Genomic DNA, 21,890 nt, shown 5'->3' with positions numbered 1-21,890 from the left:
AATAACTATTAAGGCCTTTGGTGATAATTAAAGTAGGCAAAACACAGATATAAGTTTTATATTCAAACTTTAGCATATCAAACACACAGGCACGTGTACTCGAGGGTGTCAGAATCATATGCACTTCCATCACCTAACACAACTTGCAGTGGCACTCAAGAAATGTTACTCTGAAGTATTTCAGATGATATAGCAAACAAAAACTAATCTCATATTTAATACTATACATCTATGTTTAATTGATCAATGATACATGAAACCCTAGGAAAACTTGACATAACATGGAAATACAAAGAATATAAAAAAACCAAATAAAATCGAATAATGGAAATTGAAACCCAAATCCATTAATTGATAACTATCTAGTACCTAGTATTGATTGGGTATGAGATTGGCATATATCAAAAGTTCTATTGAGCTAAAGATAGGTAGCAGGATAAAAAACAACTCTATTGGTCAGTTAAAAAGAAAGAAATTGCATCAACTATAATATTCTCCTTCTCACTAAAATTTTTGTGGGCGTAATCTACAGCAAACTTGAAGATTGCAACAAAACTTAAATGAGAAAATACATGATAGTTTTAAAGTACTACATGGAAAAGGCATAGAGAGGCCCAACAAATTTGATGTAGTACTTCGTATTATTTTCAACGTGCATCTCTAGCTTCAGAAGGTTCTCTCTTTCCCCAGATTCTGTAAGACAACATGTAGGATTTAATTGACATACCAAAGTAATGAATTAATTATTTAAATCACTACATCAACATACACTACAAGAATACTGAGCATTTTCCATGGTCATTAACCGTGGCTAAAGACCTTTTGCCACGGTTATAAGCCGTTACACGACCATTGCTAATGCGCCTATGGCTAATCTTTGGCCACGGCTAAAGACCGTGGGTAAAGCTTCATTTTATGCCATGGTTTTAAACCATTACATGGGCCGTGGTGAATTTCCCCGCTTGCCACAGCACTAAACCGTGGCTAATGCTCACACGACCCCATGCCCCTGCCTTTTGTGGAATTGATCTATAATTTAGCCACAGGTCTAGGCCGTGGCAAATGCCTTTTATTGGACTGTATCTAATGTTTAGCCACAGTTTATGGCCGTGGCAAATGTATTGAATTGGATAAAAAAAATTGATTTTGGCGCCATACTAAATTCATACAATTCGCATCACACCTACAAGTCATACAAAATTCTATCATTTCAATCAAACCCACAAGAATCTTTGCAGGGGTTTCGCCAAGGGTCGAGCCGGACTACTTTTAACAATTTTATTGACATCATACTTTATACAAGTGAAAACACATACTAGCGCAATCAACATGCTTTTGCACGATCTGTATTCACAGGTTTCCCAAGAAGCCCTTCCTTGACAAGGCCCCATATGACAAGAAGTGTCCCAAACATGCTCATCGTACCAGGTTTCAGTAGACCCACAAGAGCTCCTGCCACCGAGAAGTAGCTACCAGCAAGAACCTGGTAAGAGAGACAAACAAAGTAACAATGAGATCAAAAGAGAATCCTGACAATGCATATCTCATTAGTGTACTAAGGAAGCTTCATGCCATAACATAAATATTAGGATGTCACGTGAATTAAGAGTGAAGTCCCCGATGCGAAACTAACTTATGTAATTCCAAGTGCATTGGACAAAAAATGGTAAAAGAGCATCAAGTGCTTATACTGGATGAACTTTAGGTCAAACATATCTGTGCTGAGCAGACGCCTAAGTGAAAACCAGTGAAGGGTGCCCAATTGTAACTTCTCAACTCCATATAATCTTTGGCAAACACATCTTCTTCAGTGAACTGAGTGCTACTATTCTGCTTTCCATGTTCTCTATGTGACGTTTCCTAGTTAACCAGTGATTTTAATACGCTATCAAGGCACTAGAAAGAACACATTTAAATAAAAGAGGTAAATGGTAATGAAAAATTTGTGGACGTCAACTATCACCCATGTTTTGTGAACAACTGAAAAATACTTCAATTTACCTAAAGAGACGAACCTTTAATTGACGCTGTTTGGGATGTAGTAGCTGAGTGTGGATCTGCATTAAAAGTTCCTTGCGCTATCTTTGATAGAGTAGTAACCTTCGGGGTAGAACCAAAAACAAATATGCACTAGTCAGAGGTACATAAGATCAGTAGAATGCGATAACAAATAGTGGAGTGACATTTTAGATTATATACCATGCGCCAAACAAATTTGCTACCTCAAGATCACAGTCATAGTTTACAAATATGTTCTACAAGCATTTGGGGATCCTTGCATACCTCTCAAGCATCCTACCAAATCCAAAGACATCAAAAAACAAGAGAAAGGAAAGTACAAAGACGAAGGCTACCAAAAACATGTAGCCACCCAAAACGAACAACATTGTTGTCTGTAAAACTGGACACTCAAACCAAATGCAGAAGCACAAATAAATTCACAATATGTGCTCAAGAAAGAAATTTACCGAAGAACACTCGCTCTTTGGTTAAGAGGACCATCGGAGCTATCCAAGGATCGAAGCACTATCAAGGGGAAGAAAACACCAATTTCACCCTGAATGTTTCAAAACACTAAGAATTTAGATTGGAACAAAATGTACAAATTAATTGAATATTTTTTACATTGTAAATGGTGAAACGGCGAAACAATGCATACTTACTTTAAGGCTTTCCCTAAAACATAAGCGGATAATGGAAGATTCCAGGTTGCATACTTGTGAAAAATCTAATTAGTACCATTGGAATAAATCACAAAGCATCAAGCATAGAAAATAGAAAGTAGGCAAAACTGAAACATGAAGGTTACCTGGAATATAACTGAGGATTGAGAAACAAATGAACGTAACAAGGAACTCAATATTGAATTTGTTCCAGCTGGTACTGGGTTTCCGAGGTCAGCTCGACCAGCACTAAAAGAACTAGAGCTTGAGGCAGCTGAAAAATGAAATGTGTTGTTCTTGAGTCTGACATAGTACTTACCATTTTATGAAAAGTATTGAAGCCAGAGAATTACCTTTTAGGTCTTTACCCATGGATGACTGCCACGAGACTGGGTTATGTTGCATAGTTGAATTGGTCATCAAGTGAGACATAGACCCGCCATGCAATTGGTCCACCAAGCTGAAAAATGAAATGTTGTTGTTGCTGTTGCTGCTGGGAAGATGTCTGAGATTGTGCCTGAGATTGGTGGGATCTTGTCTGTGAGTTTTGATCAGCGAGATTTGGTTTGGTCCTACACAAAAACATGGTATTTTTAGAGGAGATAACTCATTTTAAGAAGAGGTACATGAAAGAACACATGTTCATTAATAGTATATCATTATATACTTGCCTGCTACATTTGTATTTTATGTACTACTTGTCTAAGCATCTGGTCACCCACAATATTCCTCATATGTCTCACAAAACCGTCTTTATGGATCTCATTTTTCTGGAAATACAAACAACTCTCACTTAGAATAACAACTGACAATTTAATGACAGAAACGGAAGTTGACATAGAGGAAGCTAATACGAAAAAAAGTTACCCGCAATTTGAAATAGAGCTCAGATCCGTGATAACTCTGTCTTTTTCAAGCAGAGGCAATAGCACAGGAAGCATAGTTAATGAGCTTTACTTATGCTTAAAAAAGGTATAGACATCGCCTATTATACATAATCCCTCCCCCCTCCAAGACAGAGAGAGAGAGAGAGAGAGGTCAGATAACTTATGGGTTATCTATCTGTTAACCAGATCCGAAATTGACCCGTTGGGTAACTTCGTTACATATGTGGGTTGGGTTAGGGTTTGACAAACTTGACACAATTAGTAATTGGGTTGGGTTTGGGTTTGCTCTCCGAACACGTGACTCGAGTATGAAATGACACGAACTCGACCCAACACGACCCATTGCCACCCCTAACCCTGCTGTGACAAGTACCCCCATTACAATTCGTGTAATACTTCCCTCAATTTCAGTAAACCTAGCCTCAATGAACATATTTTAATTTGACAAATTAAAGAACACCTAATTACGTAACCTGGGACGATTTTGAAATTTGCTCTTTATAAGACAAATAAAAAACAATGAGCCAAAGACCATAGAGATATTACCTCATAGAATTCCAAAAACATTAACATGACCTTCAAGTCTACTTCATCAGACAAGACTTGTTGCAGAGCATGGGGTGTTAGCCATGTGATATTTTGCCATTGAACATCAGCCTGTTCACACAAGAAAGTTCATGGCCATGTTACAAACCTCAACACATCTGTATATTACAATGAAACTATAGACATAAGCACTTCATTACCTGGTAATAAATGCCTTTCACACCTATGTAAGTTTTCCGAAGGCTATGAGTTTGAGATATGTACGCTTGCCATTCATGGCTAAGTCTGATAATAAGTCAACAGAACTTTGTCAAATAACATAAAAGGTGTACCAAATTCATCGAAAGAGGACAAAATAGATAAATTCCATAACATCCTATTTTTGAACACCCTCGAATTAGCGCAAAACGCAACATTCTTTGCAGAAAACAATCAGTAGGACACATACTTCTTTTATATTAAAATTTTGCAAATCTTTGTGTTAAGCACTCCACTAACCCAAATTTTCTTATGTAGTTACATAAAGCATTTACAGGCTTCTATCACCATCTTCGCACAACAATAATTTCAAATTCAAATCTCCTTGCTTATCACCAACTTTCCGAGCGTAGTCTGTAGTAGGGAGGGCCATTCTCGCAGGAGTTGGAGTAGGAACATGACAAACCATTAGAATGCAATCTTGCAGGAAGTAGCATACTCATGTTGCCTGCTTTCGTTCCTTTCATCTCGAAGGCCGGTTCAGTAATAGTTCAAATCCTTCTAACTGGCTAGTGCATTAAGGTGGCATGTCTTACTCCGGGCCAACAATGAACGAAGTGTTAAAGTAGAGAGAGCTAGCGTTCCGTACTCAGCTAGCCAAGCAAAACTCCAGCTAAGCTAATAGCTCTAATTGTGGGGATATCTAAAAAATATGCTCTCTCTCTCATCCACATCCAAATTGTAAACAAACAAAACTCCAAAACAATATTACTTAAAACACTAAATACCTTAGACACTTATGAATATGATCCACTTCAATGCCCTCTCCAAATGAAAGCGGGCAACGATCACACAAATGCACCATAGTCAAACAATCATCCAAGTCTCTAAGTGCATCAATAAAACTTCGGGTACCTAAAACCAAAGACTCAAAACATCAAAACCGAAACCCCCCACAACACTAATAAAACATGAAAAATATCACTAAAAGTCCCAAATTGTTACCTTTCACGAATAAGTCTATCAATCTTATAACTTGGCCTCCTCTTCTTTCAACCGCTTCAGCTCGTTCCTTATTCTTCTTTGCTAACGCTTTATTTATCTTATGTTCATGAGCTCTTATATCTCTAAACTTGTCAAGTATCGGTTCGTGTGCAAGTATATGAATATCTTTCATATTATATTATGTCTTATGATTCCCTTCGTACTTTTTCTTCGGGTCTCTTGGATATACTCCCTTGAGTATACATAGTCTCCTATACAAATTTAACAATTAATTTTGTTACAGTAACCGTAATATAATTGACATATTATTATATATACCTGAAGTCTTGAAGTGAGACTTCTAAGTATTTGACAGCTTTTGTTCTGGTGATGTACTTTGTTGCATTTCCTTCCTTTTTTTTCCATGTAGAATGAAAGATTAAGAAATGAGGAGATGGAAAAAGATTGAAACTTTGAGATGAGGGGAAGTGGTTTAGTTCTTACTGCGGGTCTGTAATGCTTCGGCATGATTGGAAAATGAGGAGGGGGATGTAATGCTTCGGCATGATTGGAAAATGAGGAATATCAACGTGTCAAAAACTCATACCACATGCATAAAAGAGCCTAAGGATATTTTTACATGCACTTTCTATAAGGCTAATGGGTTTAAATTCAACAATGGCTCTTGCAACCTAAATTTTGGGATGACATAAAGTACAGTTGACACTATATTCCAAAGAAGTGATGGATAGCCAGATCTTTCATCGAACGCGATGAAGTCACCCAGTCTCAAAGGTCATCTTTGGAATTCAATGACAACCCATTTGGACCGTGTGTGTGTGTGTGTGTGTTGGGGGGGGGGGGGGACTGTAAAAATAGTCTCAGTCATTTCACTAAGCACAGCAGTTTTCAACAAAGAATGAAAAGAACATTAGTTTAGAACATGACGATGGTCAAGCATATCATGTATTCGTGGTGTCCATTGAAAAGAACCTGAAAATGAGGAATTTGTTTCCATGCAGAAAACAGCAACAAGGATATACAGTATAAAGCCCAAACTGGTTGCGGAATTAAAAACATAAAGGAACTTCCATAAACGAAATTAGAAACATAAAGGAACTTCATAACCCAAATTTGTCTGAACCAGATACTTACTTCATTAACTTTCCGGATCTTTTCAGTTTCCTCAGACTGTTTTTTCTGGAGGCCCCTGTGTGACCATGGGTGAGTGTTGAATGCTCACTGCAGCTGAATTCACCAATCAGCTCTAAAGAACTACATTTTCCATTGCTTAAAACATTATCCCTTTTGCATCAATAACAAAGATCAATGATATTTCTCAATTGACATCAGTAAATCGTTGCGAAATCGATCAAATCCCCACCTTAAACAACCAACCATCAGACTAATCCAAGTTTTCAAATTTCTGCTACAATGCAAAATCACACTAGTACTTTCATTCTTACCTACTACAATTTTAAAAAATGAGCAGATCAAAATGAAAACCAAGACACTGACCAAGAATAAGCAAAGCATCAGGAAGAGCACCAAGCATAGGAAGAAAAAGACCACCAACAATATCAAGACCAAGAATCTCAAGAAAAAGTTCACTTCCAGTTGATAGATAACTAGCAGCAAGAAACATCAAGTAACCATATACAATAATAAGAAAAAGATTCCCAAATATATCATTTGTTAGATAATCGTATTTGTGCATTTGATAGAGTTAAACTGCAAAAAGGAAATCACTCAAGTCTACTGGATTGGAATGCAGACCTGTGATCAATGACATGGCTAGGCAGATGCTACTGGGGACATTAGGAGTGATAGATGGACATGCCATTAGCGAAGGGATAACAATGATATTGGTTGCCCTTGTACCTCTTGGTAGCTCTTCCCTACAGCCCAGAGAAAAATAAACAAAATTAAATACAAAGAGAAACATATTATACACCACTTCTCCCTCCTCCTTTTTTCGGGCTTGGGACCGGCAATGCAAATGCAATCGTAAAGTTTACTTGCATTGGCGGAGTTAAAAATGGGTTAGCAAAAACAGAGAAAGCAAACATTCAATACATTGATATTAGCAAAATAAGACAAGTATTACATTGAATAAAAAAAAAATGATACCAGTTTGGTAGTAGCTTGGACATAAACATAGAAACGCGTTTCAAAATAGCAAAAGAGATAACATAGTCAAACATGCCCATAGGCATGTATCACAAAAAAAAAAAAAAAAAAAAAAAAAAAAAAGATAGTAAACTTATTCAAGACTGCGATGTAGATGACAAAAACTCAACACATGACTTGGGCCATATAACATTTCCTGGGCAACTCTCTCCTAGATTCTTACACCATGCATCATGAGGGAATGGTAGAGCAGCATCTTGTGCATGTACTTCATCAACGTAAACTAAGTAAGATCTCTCTCCCAAGCACCTTTTATGGAACTTGTAGGTGGGGTCAACTTCTTTAACACATCCAGTTGCCACAATGTCAAGGGGCCAACCACCAAGTAAGTTAACTTCTTTGCCAATCTTTGAGATTTCCAGCTAAAAAACAAAGGTGTTGGATATAAAAAAATTAAACAACTTACAAAGGTTTAAGTAAAGCATTAAAAGAGACAATCACATACCGAGGTTGCATTACTAGAGTGAGGTATACTATTGGAAGTTCCAAAAGAGTTGGTCGTGGATGGTTCTTGTTGCCTCAACATTGTTGACCTAATCTCTTCTAATTGCATAACAAAATTCATTTGGCTTGTTTGAGTCTCCTTCCATAGCTTGGAGTTTTCTTCTGCCAAGTGATAGTTTTGATCCAAAATAGGCTCCATCCTCTTCATTGCTGTTTTGTTGACCCCTGGACCCATAACCCGACAGCGGCCCCTGCTATCTTTGCCAACCACCTGTATCCAAACACATTTCATTTTACCTACAATATAGCACAAACATTTAATGCACTACTAACATCCTAATTTGCATACCTTTGTCACGGCATCGTCGGTGATTGTCATTGGAGACCCTGAATTTGCAGACATGTCCTTATTAATCCTCTCCTATTCAACACAACGGGAGTGAAACCATAATATAGTCTTACCAAGTAAAGTATTACACTAAAGCTCAAGACTGCAATCAAACCTTGATACAACTTAAATAACTTACTACCAACAATCCCTCCCACTAGGAAAATGACACTTACCTCCCACTCAACTGGTTCTGTGCATGGAGCTTTCCTCTTGTGTATCCGGATATAAGATTTAGGCCTAGCAACCATATGGACTGGCTTGTTCTTTTCCTTAGCAATATGCTGTCGAATAATTTGGGTGGGTGTCCTCCCAACGCAAGCAGGAGTTGTTTGTTTTGACCGGTTTATAGTGTTCCTTTCACTAGCAACCTATATACAAAACAATATATAAGAGAATATACATATAAAATTCACAACTAATAAACTAATGACTAGATAACCTGAAATTTTTTAGTGTTGCAGATATCAACAAAAACCCACCAATCTTCAAGATTGACACCTTCTGGAGCTGGACCTTGTTTAACAACAGCAGGAGATTTTCCCTTGACTAAGTTTTTATACAAGGTGCTCTTATGACCGCCATGCATGCCTCACCCATGACTTTTTTAGTGTATATCGTATTGATGCTAGGACATCCCACAAACCCCGTTGGTTTCCAATGTTTCAAAGACGCCTACTAACGATGTTTCAAATTGGAAAAAAGTACCATAGCATATCCGACGCCACCGCATACAAGTACACCACATTCAGAGGAAAACCTACTTACCTCTGCTAAAGGGTGACATGGTTGTTCAATATGGTCCAATGTTAACCAAACTTTTTTCTTCGTATTTGGCGTATCCAACATTCCTTTTGCCTTACCTCTAGTCTCCTTAGGAGCATTGGATGATTCTGGAGTAGATGGAGTCCTATCTGTAAGTACATAGTAAACTTGTCAATTAGTATACATTAAAGTTCAGATGCAATTCCTGTAATAACTAAAGAAAATATTAAGATCAAAGAAAAAAAAGGAATTACAATCTAAGAACCCGAAAGATAATCTAATTCCACATGCATTCATATACGGTAAACAAGATATCCTTCAAAAAAGCAATAATCGAATGAGTGTGAAGCCACATAGCCTTTCTCGAATGTCTAAACGATAATGAGACACAGAATCGATCCGGATGGATCTCGCTGATCTACTTCTATCTATCTATATCACCCGGCGACTTCCTTTTATTCGTGGAAGACATTTAAGCCTTCTCACTTTTGATAAATGGCTAATAAATTGAAGAAACTTCCCCGCCATTTGTGGTGCTAGTGAAAGGGCTGGCTGGTGTAGCAAAGCCCGGTTCATAGTCGGGTAAGAGGAATGAAAGACTATGGAGAAAAGCAGATGAAGATAGAAGGGATCTCAAACTGCAGCTTCATCTTATTATCTTTGAACCGACTACACTCTTGAACCGCTTTCGTCGTCTACCGGTACTACTCGGATCAACGACAACTCACCGTTGGGGGCTATGACTAGAAATTAGGGTCTGTTCGATCTGCGCCGCCGCTTCTAACGTGGATCACCTGTATTTCGTGGAAGGCGTTAGTCGCTATAAGTATAACCACCGGGTAGTACGCGACGGGCATAAGTAACGACCTAAGTAGTATGGGCATTATGTTTTAGCATAATCCTCGTAAGCCGTTAATTCAGTGGTTATCCCGAAGCTTTATCTCCCCGCAGCAATAAATGATGCAATGCAAAGGCTAGGATAGCCGGAGCAGGGTGGTGCGGGTAACCAAGAAACACATAACTAGACAAAATTCAAAATTCTTACCATAATTAGTTCCGCTCCATGTCGTCCCTCGAAGTTACTTTTTCGACAAGTTCAAGTTGTTTTGAGATGGAGTTCCCATGAAGGCTGCTGTACATATTGTAACAAGTCCCAGAAACTCTTAATATTCAAAACATGCATTTTTCAAGTATCTAAAACATGATGTATCAAAACACAAATATTGCATAACATTTAATCTATCAAAACAAATCATAAAACATGATATCCATTTATAATTATGTAACCTGAAAAATCAAACACATGTATTCAGAATTCAAACACAGGTATTCAAATTTTAAACATAGATACAAAATTCAAATATAGTTAATGTAGATAAGCATTTAGTTAAAGTGAACTAATTCCTTTTTTGTCTTTTCTTCCTCCTAGTGTCTTCAACAACCACAAACATATCGTCTGGATCGTTAAAAATCAGATCATATGTGGATGGTTCAAGGTTACTAGGCTCCGCATAAGAAGGATCAACTTCAATTGGGTCATCAGATAGAAGACATGTTTCATCTTGATCACAATACACCTTTCTTGGGACTTCCAAAACCACATGCCAGTCGGGATCTTTTGGATCTTTAAAGTAGAAAACCTGAGAAGCTTTATCTGCAAGAATGAATGGTTCGTCACTCATATTATCCGAACTAATTTGATTTGACAAATTTACCAATTTAAGGTTCGCTTCCACATCTAGCTTCACACCATGTCTAAGTTTAACCCATTCACACTTGAACAAAACAGGCTGGTACCCATCTTGATACTTCAACTGAATGATATTCGTAAGAACACCGTAATATTCTGCAACATCTTCTACTGGGTTCTTATCCTTCGCGCTAGCCCGGAATGTAGTTGGACACTCTGTGCAAACACCACTATTTTGGTTCCTCTTATTCTCCTAATAGTCTTTTGTAATAAAGAGGAAACCATTGACATAATACTTCTTGTACGCCATGGCACAACTCATTGGTCCCGCCACTATATTTTTGAAAGAATCTTCCTCTATGTTTTCAAACTCAGGCTGTCTTCTCAACCAAGGAATGACCTCGTCGTCCATGGACACCCTATATTGGCCTGCCTTCCTCCGTGCACAATCGCCTCTGAAGCTTCCAAATCTGCAGTGTACTCCTAAATAAGATATTACGTTTATAAATATATGTATTAGTTAAAGCAATACTCTGTTTAAGTATATAGAAGTTATAATTTCAACTTTTAAAATTTAGAAATACATACGTGTACCTACAATCATATCTTGGATGGCTTTTCAGTACCCAATTGCGTGCTTGCTCATATTCAACACCTACCAAATGATAAGTATGACCCAAACCAACTGGGCCAACTTCATCAGCCCCATCAAATTCACTATCAAACACATCTGATGGTATTACTTCTTCACCACTAGACTTTCGCTCAAGCTTCTGGAGAAGACTATTCCCTCCTTTGTAATAGTTCATGGTTTCCTCTTTCAAGTATCGCTCCGCGATACAACCTTCAGGACGTGCCTTGTTTGTAACATAATCCTTGTAGACCTTCATCATCCTTCAAAAAATTAAGAATTTTATAACATAATAACTTAACACAAACCAACCATGAAGCTAAGTAAACAATCTTATTAGTTAGAATTACCTCTCAAACAAATACATCCAACGATAGAATACTGGTCTACACATACGAGCCTCATACGCTAAGTGAATAGGTAGATGCATCATTATTACAAATACCGATGGAGGACAAATTTTTTCAAGCTCACATAAAGTGTCAACATCAAGTCTCCTCAAACATAACGCACGAAAAAATGTGCAAATACTCAAGATCACATGTCGGACTTCCTTCCTATCTCGATATGCATGTTGGATCAAAGATTGGAAGCAAATGTTGCATCAAAATGTGATAATCATGAGACTTCATTCCACTCAAATCCTTCGCGACCGCCTTTGGACAATATTCTTCCAGCTTACCACTAAACCCAACAGGTACTTTGAGATCTCTTAAGCTCGTAAGGAACAACTTTTTTCTCCTCCGCCGAAGCCAAAACACCCCAGGCTTCATAACCTTCTTACCATTTTGATCACTCAACCAATACTTCCTTTTAATCCCAAGAAGTTGCAAATCTTTGCGTGCATTGGCGTTATCTTTTGTTTTTCCTTTTGTGTTCAACATCATAGCAATCAGGAGTTCACAAACATTTTTTTCAATGTGCATAACGTCCAAGTTGTGACGGATAAGAAGCTCTGCCCAATATGGAAGCCTAAATAATATCGACTGTTTGAAAAAACATGTCCCATCCCCGTTGTCCTCTTTTAGTTTTCTACCACCCTTCCCTTTTTTTTTTTCCTTTTTCCATTCCCCTTTTCCTTCTCTTTTCCCTTACCCCATTGCACTTTCAGATTCTGTGTCATTTGTTCAACTTGCAGTCCGGTCAATCTCAAAGGCTGTTCTCTAAGCTCTTCAGTCTTGTTAAAGGTGCTTGGTCTAGTGTCCATCCTACTAGCATCCGACGAGGGCAAGAATCGTCTACTATCCATGTTAAGCAAATTTCTGGCTATGTTGGAGTCTCAATGAGGAGGTATTTGGACCACAAATGGGACAAGCATATTTGTCATGGGTTCTACAACCAGATATATTACCTAACGCAGGAAAGTCATGGATAGTCCATAACAAAATTGCGCGCATATTGAACATCTTGCCTCTATTTGCATCTTTCACAGTCACCCCAGTATTCCACAAAGATTGCAATTCACAAACAAGTGGCAATAAATATATGTCGATATCCTTTCCTGGTTGTCGTGGCCCTTCGATGAGTAAAGAGAGCATGGTAAATTTGGATTTCATGCAAAGCCACGGAGGAAGGTTATAGGCAACACACATTACAGGCCAAGAGTTGTATAATGTGCCACAAGTTCCAAAAGGATTGAAACCATCTGTCGCTAGTCCTAATCGAACATTACGAGCTTCAGCTGAAAAGTCTTTATACTTTCGATCAATTAATTTCCAATTAGATGAGTCAACTGGATGCCCCATCTCTCCACCTTTCAATCGATTTTCCGAGTGCCAACACATCTCCTTTGCCACCCATGGTACACTATACAACCTCTTTAACCTCTCCGTAATTAGAAAGTATTGGAGTATCTTTGCTGGAATCCTAATATGTTTCTTCCTTTGTTCGATATCAGCATATTTGTACCTCGACACTCCACACGTAGTACAAGTATCCCTCCAATCATCATCTCTCCAAAATAGCATGCAATCATTCGGGCAAGCATCAATTTTCTCATATTTAAGGCCCAACTCTTTTATTAATTTTTCTGCCCTATAAGTATTCTCCAGAGTCTTGTTGTCACGTGGAAAAGCCACACGAAGTAATTCGAGGAGTCCCGTAAAACTCTTGTCTATCCACCCATGTGTAACTTTTAACCGAAACAACTTGACGACAAATTTCAAAACTGTAAAGTCCTCACAATCAGGATATAAGGGACTCAAAGCCTCACGAAAATTATCGGACTCAATTGTGTCAGGCTCTTCCTCAACTATATAATCTTCCTCAACTATTCCTCAAGCACCATCTGTTGATCATTGTTCAATAACAGCATCCAAGTTATCACCGTCAAGTTCTTCTACGACGGTACTGAATGCAACATTCTCCTAAAAAAAGGAAGTCCCCTCCCACCTCAAAATTAGTGGAATTTGACCTTCCACCCCTTTCAAATGCCACACTTGGTGGCTGACTTGTTTCTCCATGCATTCTCCAAAATGTATACTATTTGTAGAAGCCCTTTTGGTAACAATGCAATGTGACCACCTCATGGGTTAGTGCTCAACCCCTATTTCTACAGTTATCGCATGGACATGGGATCACATCCTTGTGGTGACAGTGATCCCTTACAAATTGTACAAATTGATTAACACCATGAATAAAACGATCATCCTCTTTTGGTAGATCAATCCAACTTTTATCTATCACCCCAAACCCCTCCATATTGTAGTTCTTGCAATACGAATAAATCAAAAATAGTTAGAGCTGAAAATACAATGGCAGGTAAACCATACACATAATAGACCACCACATAAGTAAATAATGAACTCCACACTAGGGAGAGACTAAAATAGCACAAGTACTACATCCAACAATCAATCTAACCTAGTTGCACCCATAAATTCAAATAAATTGGAAGCACACAAAAAATGGATTGATTGAGGCATGCATAAGAAAAAAACAAACTACATTCTCACTTAAAAAAATAAATTGAAACTAGATAAAGAACAGTAACAACAAAGATGATATCATATGCAATCAAGTAGGATATTATCTAGAAGAAATATAATTATATCGCCCACATTAACAGCGTATTTGAGTTAACCCAATAGCAATATCTTAACTTGCATTCAGTATAATATAGAGTAGGAGCATAAAAATAAAAAGAAGCAAGTAAGGATTCTCCTACTCACTTCTACCAATTACCACACACTTCAACAACATACTCGATATTAAAACGATTACTTCTTGAGACTACCGCGAACGCTAGGCTTTGGTTTAGAAGAAGTATCAACAACAACAGTAGCATCCAAGTTACTAATCTTGGTATCGACAAATGGATTCTTAGGGTGCTTAGAATCATAATGAATTTGTATGTGAGACACTCTCACTTACAATATAATAAAATATTAAATTATTAAATGAATAACAAATGGGTATATTGGACCTTACAAAACATTGATTTGAATTCCATAAAAATGCCCAGCACTTAGCTAATCAACACTACAACTTATTGCAATTAACATTCTAAACTACACCTTAGGCAGACAAATATAATAAATAGAGAACATAATGCAAGTACATCACGTCAACAAGTAGCAAATATCTATCATCTAGTAAGTCATATACCAAACAAATATGATTTTATGGAACTTAGTTATACCTAAAAAACTCAAACGACCAACACAAACCCACTTTAACTTAGAATCAGGACTAACATCTATATAATAAGCTAGGGTTTTTTGGGCACTAGAAGACAAAATAACAAATAGGCAAATACAAACAATGGCCTAGATTAATTTTAACACCCATCGGATGGCCAATAAGTTTTTTAATATCCCGAGATGTTTGTTTGTAGATACTAATTTAATGTGCGCCGTCAAATTTCATGAAGTGTAATGAGGCTGGCCCGTTTGCATGTTTCTGTATCCGTCAAGTTGGTAAATGGTTCGAACCATGCCATTGTCCATTTTGTTTGTTTTATTATTTTAAGTTGCAGAAGCTTAAAATCAAAATAAAAAACTGTTGATAATAGTCTCTATATGAAACTGTGGTGACTTGAACCTAAAACCCAAATTGTTACTGATGCGTGGTCATTCCAGTTTGCGGAATTTTTTCAAAGTTAAGGTATTAGTGTATTACGCAATAAAAGATAATACAATGGAGTTTATAGGCCCATTTTCTTCTTGGAGCCTAGGTAGCTCTGGTGGGGTGCTGCTCTGGTGCATGCCAAAGCATGAGTGCCCTAGGGAAACAAAGTGGAAAATCATAAGACCATTCCTCTACGCAACTTTGTTCAGAAATCGTGCTGATGAGTGCCTTAAGGCACGGGGCATTATCTAGTATAACAATAACACAACCCCATTTGGTGATAGAATCAGTACTAACAATATCTATAACCAAGAGAAGTAAAACAAAACAAATTTCAGCTTTTCTAGAAAAAAAACCATTTCAAGTTAACACTAAACCAGAGATGGGAGAAAAACTCACCTTGATGTAAATGAAAAAACCAATAATCCGGACATGTTCACAACAAATATCATAAACCATGAGTGATATTATTTCATTTAAACTAAATTTTAACAAAACAAACCTTACAAATAAACACTACCTTTTCATCGAAAATGGTAAATACTAACTCTTAAAAACCAAGAATTGTGAGAGGGGATAGAGAGACATGAGAAGAAAGACGAAGAACAATTCCCTAGTGATTAAAGATGAAGTTTTTCTCAAAAATATAATGATTTAGAGATGTTCAAAGCGAGATTAGCAGAAGAAGAAAAAAAAAACAGAGAAAGGGTTACCTGAGAGAGAGAGGGTGGCGTGTCTGCGTCACTGCCGTGAGAGAGGAGAGGGAAAGAAAACCGAGACAAGAGTATTTGCTTTTGTATTATCGAAAAAAAAAACCTTTCGATAAATGAGAGAGTATTTGTGCGGGTAAAATTCGGTAGAATTTTTGGGCCGGCTCATTTTGTGCTCCATCTAATTTTCATTATATCAACGGATGAGAAAAAATACAGGTCTATCAACGGTTAATAGAGATAGAAACATGACCGTGGCAAAAAAAACCAATTAAACTCAAACCGCACAGAAATTTGGCCACACCTGTCAAAAGTTGTAGCCACGGCTAAAGCCCGTGGGTATTATGCAACAACCTATGACCGTGGCTAAAGCTAATCTGTATCTATGGCCAAAAGTCATTTTTCTTGTAGTGATAAACCCCAAACAAAGGAAGAAGAAAACAAAGAAAAAATTGAAGAAACTTGAACTAAAACAAATCAGTACGTCAAATATCAAATTGAATTGGAGAAAAGGGGTTAGAAAACAACTTACATGGGGGCAACCCACGATGCATTCTTCTGAAATTTCAAATGGCCCTAAGCCTATTTAGTGATTAATGAGAATTTTTGTAATTTTTGTTTTCAAGGTACACCACTCTTTTGAGGCCGAGGTTTTTCCACTTTTTGTTCAAACAGTTATTTTTTAGTAGAAAATGACGTGGTGATAAAGAAGAAATATCACACACAAAAATAGCTTTGAGAACCGGTTTTCAATTCCGGTAATTATATCGAACTACTGTTACTGAGTTAGAAATAGTATAAACTACATAATCACATATGTTACAAAATCTTCTTTTTTCCCTATAAGTTGTCAATCTGTATGTGAACTTATTTATACCATGGTTTGAAATTGCCATATAGACCTATACCCGAAAAGTTTTCCTTTCTCTATGGTGGTTGTATAGTTTGTCACATAATTGTGTAGAGCACTAATTTAAATCCCCTACATTCTCTCTCACTGGTAGTTGTTTTGGTTCTAAACTAACACGATTAATCAGGAACCCTTGAAAAGAAACTTTTCAACATCACTGCCATACCCAATTTTCTATCTGTATATGTACCGTAAGTGTTTCAATAAAGTGAGGGAGTAATTGAAAGGTTGAAAAGTGGTTTAACATAGTTAATCATAATTCGTATTGAAATAAGACATGCTATCATCTAAATAAGTCATGTTATCACCGAAGCACACCTCACTTATTTTAGTAAAAGATATATAGATACCTTGGTTTCATTCACAATTTGAGCTTGAAGTTGCACCCTCACAATTTTCCAAACTGAACCAACAAATGAGATATACATTTCATTTACCAGTCATGGCTGATCAATAATAGAGTAGAGAAACCAAAAAGAATTATGAAGTCACTAAAAGTTATAATTATAAAGTCAATAAGAAGTTTTATAAATGGAACATTCTATTATCTTCTTTTGAACAAAGAAACTGGAGAGAGAACAGTTGACAAAATAAATAACTAACCAAATCAACTAAAATCAGCAGCCACTAAAGAAGAGTGCCCAAAATCAACTGACCTTGTATGAGTTTCAATAATGAGTTGTTACTAAAGATGTGGTAAAAATTGAAAACCCCAAAAATTGGATTGTAACTTTCGAAAGTATTAAGTTTCCGCAGTTATTAAATATTTAAATACACACTAAACAAACAAACATTTAAACATGGGCTTGCACTTAATTTCTCAATGTTCAGTTACAAAATTCTAGATAAGCTCCCAGGTCTTCCTAAAGCAATGAACATAATCATACCAATATAACTAAAATCTATAATGAACCTAATTACCATGAACAATGTTCCTATATGCTTCATTGTTTAGTCGTGAATTTGCAATCTTATAGTTTTACATCGTAATACATTTAGCAATAGACGATACAATCAGACAATGAAAAGGAAATCGATCTATTAGGTAAAATATTTGTCAAGCTTTACTCATTAAAGTGCATATCCTTGTGAACGACTCTGTCAACTTCACCTTCTATAGTCCTAACACCGCACACTATATGCTGAATATCTTGATTAACCGTCAATAGTTACTTAATTTTCATAAACCATTTGATTAATCTTACACTCCAGGAAAAAAAAACGTAGGTTAATGGTCACTACAATTGAAGGCACCTTCAGATTTCAATACGTATTGCTTTCATATATCTTACATGCTAATTAAATTAACTCTTAGAATACCTTAGATATCCATAATGTCTTGATTTTAAGACTATTCAAACAAATTGTGGCTACTGGCAAACGATAGTTGATGTTTTAAAGGAAGAGGAAAAAGTGAAAAAACAAACAAATAGCGAGGAAAAAAATACTATTTATGGATCCTCACACATGATGGAAGAAAGAAAAAGAGTTGCAGCTATTAGGCTTATCAGTTTTTTCAATTCTATGTTTTTATTTGTTCGTGGCGAACTCTTTGTAGGTTTAGGTAAACTTCTAATTTAGTCTCCAAATTTTTTCGCAATTGGCAAACTAATGTGGACGTACACTCTAATATCGCTTAAAAGGATTATGTATAGAAAGTTTCATTCTCTCATACTATCATATTAGTAAACTAATTCAATCATTAGATAGACAACAATGAGCTGAATCTAACAATGAGTTAAAGCTAACGTTAAGTAAATTGCAAAAGTGTTATTTATTCACATGGATGCAAGAAGTAAGCCTAACAAACACTTGCTGAAATTAACAATAAATTCGTTTTATAATACATCAGCTCAGGTTTGTAAAAAAGTTGCACACAAACAAAAAAACACAAAAATTGGTTTCTTTTCTCGCAAGAAACAATACATAAAGAGAAAATATAGTGTATACCTCTTGGAAAATGGATTTCACGAATAGTGATGACTAATGATGGAGTTGCTGGAGGTCAATTTCGAGCGAATCGTCAAGTGAGTCTCATCAATTCTTTAATCAGGAAAATCACAACACATACAAAAGAATTGATTATTTTCTTCTGGATTCGAGGAGGAACGACAATACTTCTTTGTCTTGTCCACTCATTACCATCCTATCCATCTTTAGGGGAACAACCATCCACCAGAAGCAACCAATACTTATCTACATCCTTATTTAGGCTCCATCTACTACACCATCCTTTTGGATTCCGCCTTTACCAATTACCACCACCACCTCCTTGCGGTCAGCTTTGATTCCTTTTACAACTCCACCAGTGACCCTGATATCATAATTGTGATATGGTTGACACCATTAGACACAAACCACCATACGTCTTCCACAACAATGTATGTTTTTTGTGCGTCTTACAATTATTCCCCATAAAAATTTATTAGAGCTTTTGCATAACCTCTACAAAACCTTTCTTAAAAGATTTCTTGCAGTTTGAACATTTTTAGACCAAATTCTTCGTTGGTCTATTTCCCTAATAGGTCCTCCCCTTTTTCCTTTTAGGAAATAAATGGTATCATCTACTGATTTCAAGAGATCACTCAATTCTCTTCTTTTTTCTTATTATTATTATTGATAAAACTACATTTCCATTAATGAAGTGAAGAGTGACAAAGATAGTCACAATACAATGCCTAGACCAAATTACAAAGACACAATCAAGAGAATCACAATATTGTCCCGTCTCACCATGAGATCGTAAAAAACATAAGCCCCTTAAACTATTAACATGAGATACCCACGCCCACATTAAAGCCTTCACATTACAAATTACACTTTCAACAGTAGACACTGTCTTCAAAAATGTGCACACAAAGTAAAGATTACTCTCCTGATGAATTCCTTTTTGCTAGACATTTACTACAACCCCCCCCCCCCCCCTCCCCTTCCATGATTCCATCAGACTTGACGATATAAATCAGGGGGATAATATAAATCTCTACGTACACACAACCCAATTTTATTTTATTTTTTGTTCGACTCTTTCTATCCCTCTTCCATATGACTTGTCCTGTAGATCAATCATACCCAAAGAGTTTACGCTAAGGAAACATAATCTGATTTCACCCAACATAGAATTAAGTTGTTTTTTTCCGTCGGGTAAATTCCTCTCGCTATTCAAATGCTCACAGTCTTTAAAAAAATTATTATACCATCACATACTTATATTTCCATATGACTCAGCTGAGCAGGAAGTTAATATTTCCATTCATGTGATTTCTCCCAAAGTTTGACCTCAGCAATGCCCATAACTCCATTTGGAAATCACTTCACTGAAGTTCATATTATGAAAGGTTACACCAGCCTTTCCTGAGTAAGCCAATAGACTCTACCAAGCATTGGTAGACAATGGCTTCTCCAATCTAAGTTTTCATTTAGACAAAATTACTTGGTAGATAATGCCAGAAACAGTCCCAACCAACTATAATTTCAAAAATACCATCACATACTATTAAAATTTAACTAATTCAATGGTATGTTTGATACATGGAATTTTACAACAAAATTTAGAGTTAATCTAAGAGGCGATGGGAGAAGAAAGGGTGTTTCTTCTCAAAAAAATTATGTAGCAGTAAACAATGGGAAAAAGAAAGCCAGTGAGGATGAGGCATACTTGAACTCGGTAAAAGATCAGTAGTGAATAGAAGGATTGAGTGAATATCCATAGATTAAGCCATTAGAGAAGAAGAACTTAGAGCGCTGTTGGTGATCAAGTAAGAAGGTTTGTGTGGGTTTTAGATTTTTTTTAGGATTTTCCGTTGCCCAATCCATGCTTCCAAAAATAAAGATGAGTTATTTTTCATTTGTTTTGTGGAGACAGAGTGAATGAGAGACGTAAGAAGAAGTTAAGAATTGATATTGATACATTGCCAAGAAATATATCGATTGTTATTTTGTTTGATATTTGAAATTTCAATTGATTTTTTGGACTTGAGGGAGGTGTTTCTAATTGTGACTAAAATGAAGGAGAAATAAACAAATGCAGGGGAGGTGTTTCTAATTATTAGGACCTCTTCTTTTTAAGAACCACTAATATTGCTTGGGTTGGAAAATAGAGGGCAATATGGTGAGGAGAAAGAATATGTGCGAGCTTATATATATATATATTGCAATTAAAGAAGGCAGTGGCTAACTGGCTACTACAATGAATAAAAGTGAATCAAAACACTAAAAAGTCTGAGAAAACAAAGAATAAAAAAGATAAATAATAATTAAAAAAATGAGGTATTTAAATTAGAACAGATAAAGAACGTATTATTAATAGTTAATGCAGACTGATGCTATTAAGAAGAAGATAGAGATCATACCTTTGATTAGATTGAATTTCCATGGATGCAGAGAGATGAACCGTGAGGGTTCTCGCAGACCTTTTCATATAGTGAGTAAAGCAGAGCTTGAGAAAGTCAGAGAACCATACAAATTAAGAAGAGTGGATTAGGAATCCTTTTTCCCATTACTAATTGTGAAACTCAAAACATTAAGTCCAATTGCTCAATCAAGTTTGAAACACTCGAATCAACTATTCCTATGGGAAAGTTTTCCCAGACTGCCTGTACTATAATTATGTTGAAACCTTACAGATGCATTAGAGCAAGATGGAATGGAAATGGAGATTTGTTTGGTCAACAGTATTTTGGAATATTATTTTATTGGTCATTATTACAATTACCATGACTACAATAAAATTACCAATGCATTATATAATGCATTCTTATGCACCTATAATGTTGATCATGAGCTACTTTCTGAAAGGTGAAAATGCATATTGTAT

At 36.4% G+C, this 21,890-nt stretch overlaps 1 long non-coding RNA gene across 2 annotated transcripts; it reads right to left on the bottom strand.

Moving 5' to 3' along the window:
• Positions 1-638: 638 nt before the first annotated feature.
• LOC147492427 (uncharacterized) lies at positions 639-20,933 on the bottom strand. 2 transcript variants are annotated; one of them, XR_015198063.1, is made up of 3 exons: positions 20,733-20,933; positions 17,425-17,477; positions 639-693 (listed from the first exon to the last, which is right to left on the bottom strand). It is a non-coding gene; the product is annotated as an uncharacterized LOC147492427 (long non-coding RNA). The 2 variants fall into 2 exon arrangements; XR_015198064.1 differs by lacking the exon at positions 20,733-20,933 and adding an exon at positions 19,025-19,343.
• Between the last annotated feature and the right edge of the window lie 957 nt (positions 20,934-21,890).

This window comes from Coptis chinensis, chromosome 6 (genome assembly GCF_015680905.1).
Source record: "Coptis chinensis isolate HL-2020 chromosome 6, ASM1568090v1, whole genome shotgun sequence".
In the NCBI taxonomy this organism is placed as follows: Eukaryota; Viridiplantae; Streptophyta; class Magnoliopsida; order Ranunculales; family Ranunculaceae; genus Coptis; species Coptis chinensis.
This window is presented reverse-complemented; position numbering and strand designations above follow the sequence as displayed.